An 8,721-nucleotide genomic window follows, 5' to 3' on the forward strand; every position below is an offset into this window, starting at 1 on the left:
TGATTGAATTCAATACAGTATAAGGTTCTACTCTTTGTAAAGATAACTCAAATTCACATATATGAAGAGATACCTGATTTAAACACTAATACAAGCTTCTGTGTTCACAAATGCAGGAGCCAAGAACCTGATGTTGTTGGAAAAAGAAAAACACAAAACAAAAACCAACCTACCTGTGCACACACACCCTAGAATGACATTTTAATAAGGCTGTCATGTTACTTCTGCTGCAACTTATAGAATAAGTTAATTACTCTGTTGCTGTAAGACTGTATCTGGGGAACTTTGAAAAAGATACAGGCCAATCACACAGAGCCCAGCGAGAGTTAGCAACAACAACAAAAATCCTGAGAAAACATGACCTGTGAAGAAAAGGCCTGTTTGCACAGTTTAGTAAAGAGAAGTCTGAAATCAAAGGAGACAGAGGAACAGTCTTTACATACGCAAACAGCTGGTGCAAAGAGTACAGAAATCATCATCCTGCATGAGTAATAGCTGGACAAGAACTAACTGGCTTAACCAGCACCAAGACAGAGACTTAAGTTAAATATTAAGAAAATCCTCCTAACTATAATGATAGTTATGTACTAGCTATAAATAGACCAGTGAAGAGGTGTGGTATTCCCCTCTTCTGAGTTTTTTAAAGAAAGATCAGACAGATGTCTGTCAGACATGATATCAGTGTATTTGCTTCTGCCTCAGAGTAAGGACTGACCTCATGAAATCCCTTCCCTTAGTACTCATCTATCATTTCTTCATTTATCCAAATAAGAACTGTTTATCAGTGTTATTATACCTGAGCTTCAGAAGTACGGTATTTGCAACCTAAACATTTGAAACATTTTCATTTTATTAAATTGCTGTTGTCAGACTGTTAGTGTACTTATTCTCAGTTTTTTTTCCTCAAGATATCTCTGTTTTGGCCTTGCTCAAGTAAGTCCAACTTCAAATGACCTCATTAAGCTGGGCTCTAAACCATGCCACATGTGTATTTGTGGGTCAAGTGTCTCTAGAGCAGTGGTTCCCACAGATAGAAATCAGTGCAATATCCTAACACAGAACTCCATCTTTCCTTCACTTATTGTTACCAAACCTTCTGCAGCTTCTCAGAAAATACACTTACGGTGAATAGATTAAAACCATCTCAGAACAACCTGTAAACAACCATGTTTAGTCTAAGAAATTAGGTTAACACAGAGCCTTAAACTGCATTTCTCTTTATTACCATATTACTAAATTAAGATCTCATGCCAAGATCCAGAAGTGAGAATCACAACTAATCCATGGCATTCTGAACATGTTCCCACTGCCCAATTATACATTTACAATGTTATTTTGCAAAACACGTGCAATTATAGCATGCATGATCTATTTTGACCTATTTCTTAGCATTACAAAATACCAGAATATTAAAATAGAAAATTAAAATCTTCTCTCCCACAGAAAAATTAGTGTGCTTAACAGAATTCACTGGTTTATTTTTTATTTTTTACCTTTATAAATTTAACAGTGTCAGTTCTATTTCAGAATTTTAAAAGCTTAAATTTAGAAATTAAATTTTCAGAACTGCAAATTTAATTGCTTGATAATTAGATAAACATAGGTAAGGTCACTAGTCAATATGCCTATTTACATTAGTTTGTCATATGTATGAAAATAAGCTCTGCAAAAGTAACAGGATGTATTTAATTACATTAATCGGTCACTTTTTCATCATTCATTTTTCTCCAAATAGTAGTCTAAACAGAGGATAATGTTAACAGCAAAGATCTAAAAAGAAAGTATTAGAAAATATGTTCATTACTCCAAACCAAATGTGTACCTCTCGATAGATCAGAACACCTCTGGCTGTTTGTTTGGTGGGAGAGAGGGAATCAATGATGGAAATCACTCTATTATCATTCTCAAGTCGCATTTTATAAGAAAACACTATTTTCAGTTCAGAAAATGGTCAGAGAGCCACTGAACAATCTGTCACAAAAATAAATGACATGTTAATCCATGACTTTTGACTTAGTTTGCTGATGTAAAAAGCCTGCAGTAAAGTTAATATAGATGAAAGACAAAAAATGAAACTTAAGATTGCTAATATGCAAAGCTTTTTTCAAGAAGTTGTCCATAAATACTTATTAATAATGACCGGGTTTTAAAAAAGAGTAATTCTGATTTGTACCTAATTATTAACACCGTATTTTAGGAATTCATAAAAAAAAAGGTAAAAACTATAAATGTGAATTAAATTTACAGCATGACCTACCTTCTTGCTCTCTCCAGAAGAAAACTTTATCTTTATAATAAAACAGTCCTCAGCATTTAGCCTCAATCAACTTTGAATTCCACAAGTCTGCACATTGACTAGCTTTCCTAAGAACTACAGCAAAGAATCACTGACAGGACCAAATGTGAAAGATTACTTTTACTATAAATTATCTAGTTTATCAATGTAAAGCAAAAAGCTTCCCTACCATATTAAAAAAACAAGATAACGCTCTTGTTACACTACGTTAATAAATTCTACCTGTCGCAGATATCTGCCTACTCACATATTCTATATAAGCTCTCAAGATTACCAAACACCACAGCTATCTGAGAAAAAAGTTTCCTCTGACCGTTTAGAAATCTCAGCAAGCCACAACAAGCAATTCAGAAACATCTGTTTTCTTCACCATAGTCTTCCATTAGTGTCAGGTAAACCACTGACACAAACTGACATCAAGACACTGGCATCAAGACAAACTGTACAGATTTTTCTCCAGCAATGAGTCAATTTGACAAACATTACCTTGCTATTCTGCTTTATCAAAATACAATAAAACCTTGGGAAAAAAAATCAAACCAATTATATACACCTCATTATCTGAATCAATATTCGAGTTCAATACATTTCGGTGGCAATCATGATGGAACACAGAGAGTAAAGAAAGCAGGAATTATAGCAAGTTCTCATTTTTTGATATATTTCTGAAGAAAGCAGTTATTTAAAAAGCCACTGTAAGCTAAGGCATACATGAAAGTAAGATTTCCTCATACAGTATCTGTTATTTTCAAATGACAGTGAAGGATTTAGCCATAGGGTAGGAAAAAAACCCAAACAACCAAGAAAATTCTTCTAAGGTTTTTCAGTGTAGCGTAAGTACTAACTCATCACTGCCCGTTCCCTTAAAACTATCCATAAGAGAATTCCATAGGAAAGGACACTTTCTAGGGTATTCTGCCAATAAGTGCAATGCCACGAGAGAATCCAAGATGTTGTGCAAGACAAGGATGTAAGCATTCATTCTGCAAATACTACGTCTTTGCCATATACAGAGCAACACATTTCTGAAGGCCTCTTACACCCTGCAACGTGCTGCATTGTTTAAAGAACTGTTATAGCTGAGAAACATTTTCTGCATGAACTAGAAATCCCCCTTATTTCAAGACAGGCTTCTATTACCTTTTACTACCTTCTTAGAGGACACTTTATGACACAATATAGCTTAGAAGTGCTCAGCTTATTTAATGCTTTGGTCTTCAGTAATTCCACAGCCAAAAACTAAAACCAGATCTACGAAGCAAGAAAGGAAGCCAAAAAAAAAAAAAAAAAACAGCAACCTCGTGGGTGCTGCAATGCACCTCAAAAGCAATAAGAGAAAAAATAATCCAACGTTCACTTTTCCCCCCGACAGAAATATCTCGCAGAATCTGACCTACATACCCAATTCACAGCACTGCTATCACTGCAGAGCAATTTAAAGACAAGAGACTACGGCATCCGTATGCAATCACAGGAAGGTTTACGGTGACATATAAATGTTTGTAGAGCTCGTAAAATCCTCCAGAGTCTGCAGTTGTAACGTACATAACGAACACGTAGCCGTCCCCCCGCCCCAGCACCTCAAAGCACTACCCCGCCGCGTACCGCCATCTGCACAGGGACGGTGCTCCCGGCGGCTCCCAGCAGCGCGGTTCCTGCTCCCCCCCCGCCTCGGCCGGGCACCTTCTGGATGCCGACGCTGCCTCAAGCGTCCCCCACACCGGCGGCCCCTCCAAGGCGCACTGAGAAACCCGCCCGCCGAAGCACACAAGCATCTGGGCGGCGAGGGCCGCCCCCCGCCCGGCCTTTCCCAGAGCCGCCCCCGCCCGCCCCGCCGGCACCGACCTGTGTCACAGCGGAGGCCGGGCGGCCGCCAGGGACCCCCCGCGCTGCCCGGCGGCGGCGGGCGCAGGCCCGGCTGGGCAGGCGGCGCGGAGGGAGCGGCCAGGTTTCCGGAGAGGAGCCCACCCCCCCCGGAGGAGGGGGGGAAGGGGCCCGGGGCCTGCCCGCGCCGGGGCACGGCGGGGAGGGTGACAGGAGGCACCGAGGCCGGCGCGGAGGCGGGCCCGGGAGGAGGGGAGCGGGGAAGGTACCCCCGGAGCGCTGACGCCGCGGCGAGGCCGAGCCGCGCCCGGGTGGGGGGTGTGTGTGGGGCGGGGGGGGGGGGGGGGGGTCCCGTCAGGCGTGAGGCGCCGGCGGCCGCCGCCGCCGCTTCTGCTGCCAACCGAAAGCTCCGCCTCCCCCTCCGCCGAAACTCGTGACGTCCGCCGCGCGGGAGGCGGGAGCGCCAGACGTCACCGCGCCGCAGCGTCATGGCGCGCGGGCGGGGCGGGAACAAGGGCCCGCCTCTGCACACGCGCACGAAGAGGCGGAGGCGAGGGGGAAGCCCGCGCCGAAGGGCGGCAAAGGCGCATGCGCACCAGCTTCCTCCACTCCCCCCCCCGCTCCGCCCCGCCTCTTTGGGGCCTGGGGGACGGCGCCTCCCGCCCGGTGCGCGAGGCCTAGCGTCGCCCAGCGCCGCGGGGAGGCCCGAGGCGGCGCTAGGCCCCGCCTGCCCCGGTGCAGCTGTGGGGAAGCGCTGCCACCCCGCCTGCTGGTGCGGTGGTGCCGGGGGACGCAGCCGGGGCGCCGGTAACGTCCGCGGCGGCCTGGCAGGGCCTGGGCCCTGATCGAGGGCCGCGCTACATTCTGCCGGGCGATTTTAAGTTAGGCCCAGGCCCTTGCTCTTCGGCGGTCTGTGAGCCCCGTTGTTCACGAGCAGGAGGTGAACGTTCACCTCGGTACAACCGTGTTTCCTTGCCCCTGACATGGTGAGCAGGCTGCACACGCTGTTTAGGACAAAAAATGCCGCTCTGCCACCTCCAGGGTGCCCGTTTCTCCCAGCACAGGGTGACAGTTCTCTGCAGGAGCCACCTTCTTCCCTCAGGAAGCCAACACATGCCAGGAAGAGGATGCTACCCTCAACGAATCAGAGAGGAAGCACTCCCCAAGACACAGCAATTACTGCTACCCTCGACTAAGTAGCAGATGACTGTAAATATTACTCTGGTGCTGTAATTAGTTTCGTACAGATTTAAAAATAAGCTTACAGGCATGAACCGTTGTGTACAAGATGCATAAGTGACCTGGTATGTTCAGCAAATTCCCTTCTGTGACACGCCGACAGGCAATGCGGGTTCAGAGCGTCGCACCGAGGCAGCGGTGATCGGTGCTGCTGCACCTGACTACAGCACCTCGAGACCAGCGGAGCTGCCACCACGTGCTACATCCTGGCCCTGGGGACAGAGGCATTTAACCTTTACAGCAATCAGGGGTTTGTAAAGCCTGGACAAGCCCTCAAAATCCACCCCAAACAAGGGTTGGGGGCTTTTTTTGGCCACCTTAAACAAACCTGGGAAAACCGACTTGAACTAAGCTTAAGATTTACATCATTATTATAGGTAGATATCATTACACACAGAAGGTCTTTCAAATAGACAAGTCTTCAGTGGGACAGGACCCCAAGCTGCATACCCAGGCAAGTAAACTTTCAGTGGGAACCACATATGAAACTAAAAAAAAAAAGAATTTAAAAAAATTGCACATCAAGGCCCACAACCTGAGTATTTTGAGATCTTCCATGGAAATAGGATGCAGAAAATGATAAAAACAAAAACTGTAACCTTTAAAAAAAAAAGGAATGAAGAGGACTGTGCTAAAGAAAGACTAACTGGTGAAGCATATCCAAGAAAGGCACAAGGCTCTGAATCACACTGATTAATAATCCCAGAGCCAACATGAAGAAGATGCTTCCCTCAAAGTGAAGACACTTTGTTCCGCAGTTGCCAAAACTGTCTGCCATGTTCGTGAGACACTTGTCGTGACCAAGTGTCTAAATAGAAAGTTAAAAAGGTGACCTTTTCTGCTAAATGATAGGGAAAGAGCCAAGAAATTTGCTGACTTTGTGTGATGCTCCTGCACCATCAAGCAAGATCAATGAGCCACAGCTGCTTACACAGCTTTGAAAACACATCCAGTGTTTCCCTCACCTTAACGTTCCAGCTCACGGCCATTTGTCAGTTTTAGCATCTTGCAAATGGATTTCACTGATGGAGGAAGGGTTAGTGAACAGTAGATTTTGAAGTTAGAATTCGTTCACTACAGAAAAAGCTAGTGAGGGTTGTGGAAAATCATCCCACATTCCTCTGCCCATGTGGTCCTTCGTATTTCTGCACAAAGCCCACATGGCACAGAGGCTCGCACTGCACTATGAGCACCATCCCAAGAGCGCTTTGCAGAGGCGATGTACGTCCTGACAGACATCAGCACTGCTATGCCATAATCCCTAAACCAAGAGCACCTTCAGTACCAGGAGCAGGATGAACAGCTAAATGTTGACTTTGAGATAAATAATACCTATCAACTCCAGGGACCAGCACTTACAACACTGGCTCACACCGAGCTCAGCCTAACTCCAGGAGCATGGTTCTGAGATCACGTGTCATGCTACTGGAGCAAAATAAAGCTTATAGGAATAGTGATAATAGTGCTGATATGGAAGAGAAGAGTATAAAAATAGATGACAGAAGTTGCAATAAAGCATATTAGTTATTTACGCATTCAGTACAAGCCCTATACAGGCAATGGAAGTTGGGAGGAGCGGGGATGGAAATTATTGGGTAAGCACATCTTAGGACAGTCTACTCAAGCAATTGACTGAAATCTGGCAGTGTGGCTCTCCCTGGATTCCAGAATCGATACCTCATTGCAATAAGAGGTTCTCACCTTCTAGATGTATTGCTTGAGGCTAACAAGTGCTTGTATTAGTTAACACTAAAGCCATAGCTTCTAAATACTAAATGGAAACAAACCAGCCCCTTTTCATGGCCATGCCATCATCCTCCTTTTCCTCTCCAAGTTTCTTTCCCTTCCCATCACTCCCTCCTACAGCTGGCACCATGTTAGCACGTTTTGAAATATATCCAGAAGAGGATCTAGTTTAATAAGTGATTAATGTCAATATTTTTAATCAAAAGAGGGGTTAACTGGCAAAGGAACAAGCTGCTGGAGGCAAAGCAGATAAGGGAAGTCAAAACAGCTTCTTTTGGGAATAGCAGTAGCATAAAGTTTGTGATGCCAGCATGTTATAACATGATCAAGAGTCCTTCCTCAACAGCAGGAGGGCCAACATTCTGTTTATAAATTCAAATCCAGCTCGCATACACTGAGCAAACAACAGTATTATTTCAGGCCTTTGCTAGTCCTACCTGTCTGCTATGCTCCTCTGCCTTTCCATGACAAGGAAACACATGCCTGCATCTCAGTAGCACCATCACTGTGAGGCTGATGCCAGAAGATTGGAAAAGCAAATAGCTTGGGGAGGACAGTCCTAAACTTCTGCTGGAAGATTTGTAAGAGGCTTCATCTTCCCCCCTAGCAACTGTATTTCTTACCCAGATTGGAGTCTCCCATCATACTTATTATTTTGCATTTCAGGACACATTCCCTTTGCCCAAGACATTTAAGTTAAGCTCCAGAACAAAATCAAGAGCAGCCAGCTATTGACTTATCTATAATACTCGAAACAGACCAAAGTATGTGAAAAATACAGTAGTCATTCAGGTATGGAGTTGCTTCTCTAGAAAAAGCACACTATAAATGAGACTGAGCAGCAGTACTGATAGGTTTGTCTGCTCCAACCCCATCACTGAAGTTTGTGAAGCAACTCATTTACCTTTAGGACTCAGCCATATTCAGTAATCCAGGACACAGGCACTGTTGACTTCATTAATAAGATTATTTCCCTAGTGTCTACATTACTCAGCCATTTAACACAAGTCTGCTATTCGAGATGGCAAGAGTGAAACAGGAGATGCTGATCAGAAGTATATGAAATATTGGCAAATAGCATGCTTTCTTAAACATTATGCAGGATATTCTATACACTATTCAGAAGACTAAACATAGCCATAAAAGCTTCTATTAAGCAACTGTTGCCTCATATTTTTCATTTACATCTTAAGACAGACAATGGACTTTCCTGCAGAATGACACTGCACAGACTACATTCCTTGCAGCAAACATGATGACTGTTAATCTTTAAAGAATGAAGATTTTTACAACACAGACTTCGTTTTACACTAAGCAAAACCCCTGAATAATCAAACTTAATTTTACGCTAAATAAATACCCCGAATAATCAATATTCTGCTTAACACAGAGTATCTGTAAAACACAGGCAAGTACCGTTGATTCCCCTTCATGGAACTGCACTGCTTTCATAAATGTAAAGTTCTATGACACATATTCAGATATAACAACAGACAGTGGAGCAAAGGAGGAGATGATAAGCACCTATTTATCAGTCACATGAATATCTGATAAGGGGTAGGCAGAATTGGTACAGGTTTAGCCAGAGGTAAACATTAAAGCAACTGAAAAGAGAT

At 44.0% G+C, this 8,721-nt stretch overlaps 1 protein-coding gene across 4 annotated transcripts in view; it reads right to left on the reverse strand.

The window, feature by feature from the left end:
• Positions 1 to 4,422, reverse strand: part of MAP3K2 (mitogen-activated protein kinase kinase kinase 2) — a 56,733-nt gene extending 52,311 nt beyond the window's left edge. For 2 of the 4 annotated variants that reach the window (XM_074828811.1, XM_074828808.1), the window contains exon 1: positions 4,142 to 4,422. The gene's annotated coding sequence lies outside the window, so the exon portion shown is untranslated. Of the gene's footprint in view, positions 1 to 1,822; positions 1,911 to 3,697; positions 3,717 to 4,141 lie in introns of those variants that run through there. The other 2 variants (XM_074828810.1, XM_074828809.1) reach the window with 2 other exon arrangements.
• Positions 4,423 to 8,721: the final 4,299 nt, after the last annotated feature.

The sequence above is a fragment of the Strix aluco genome, chromosome 6 (genome assembly GCF_031877795.1).
Source record: "Strix aluco isolate bStrAlu1 chromosome 6, bStrAlu1.hap1, whole genome shotgun sequence".
Taxonomy (NCBI): domain Eukaryota; kingdom Metazoa; phylum Chordata; class Aves; order Strigiformes; family Strigidae; genus Strix; species Strix aluco.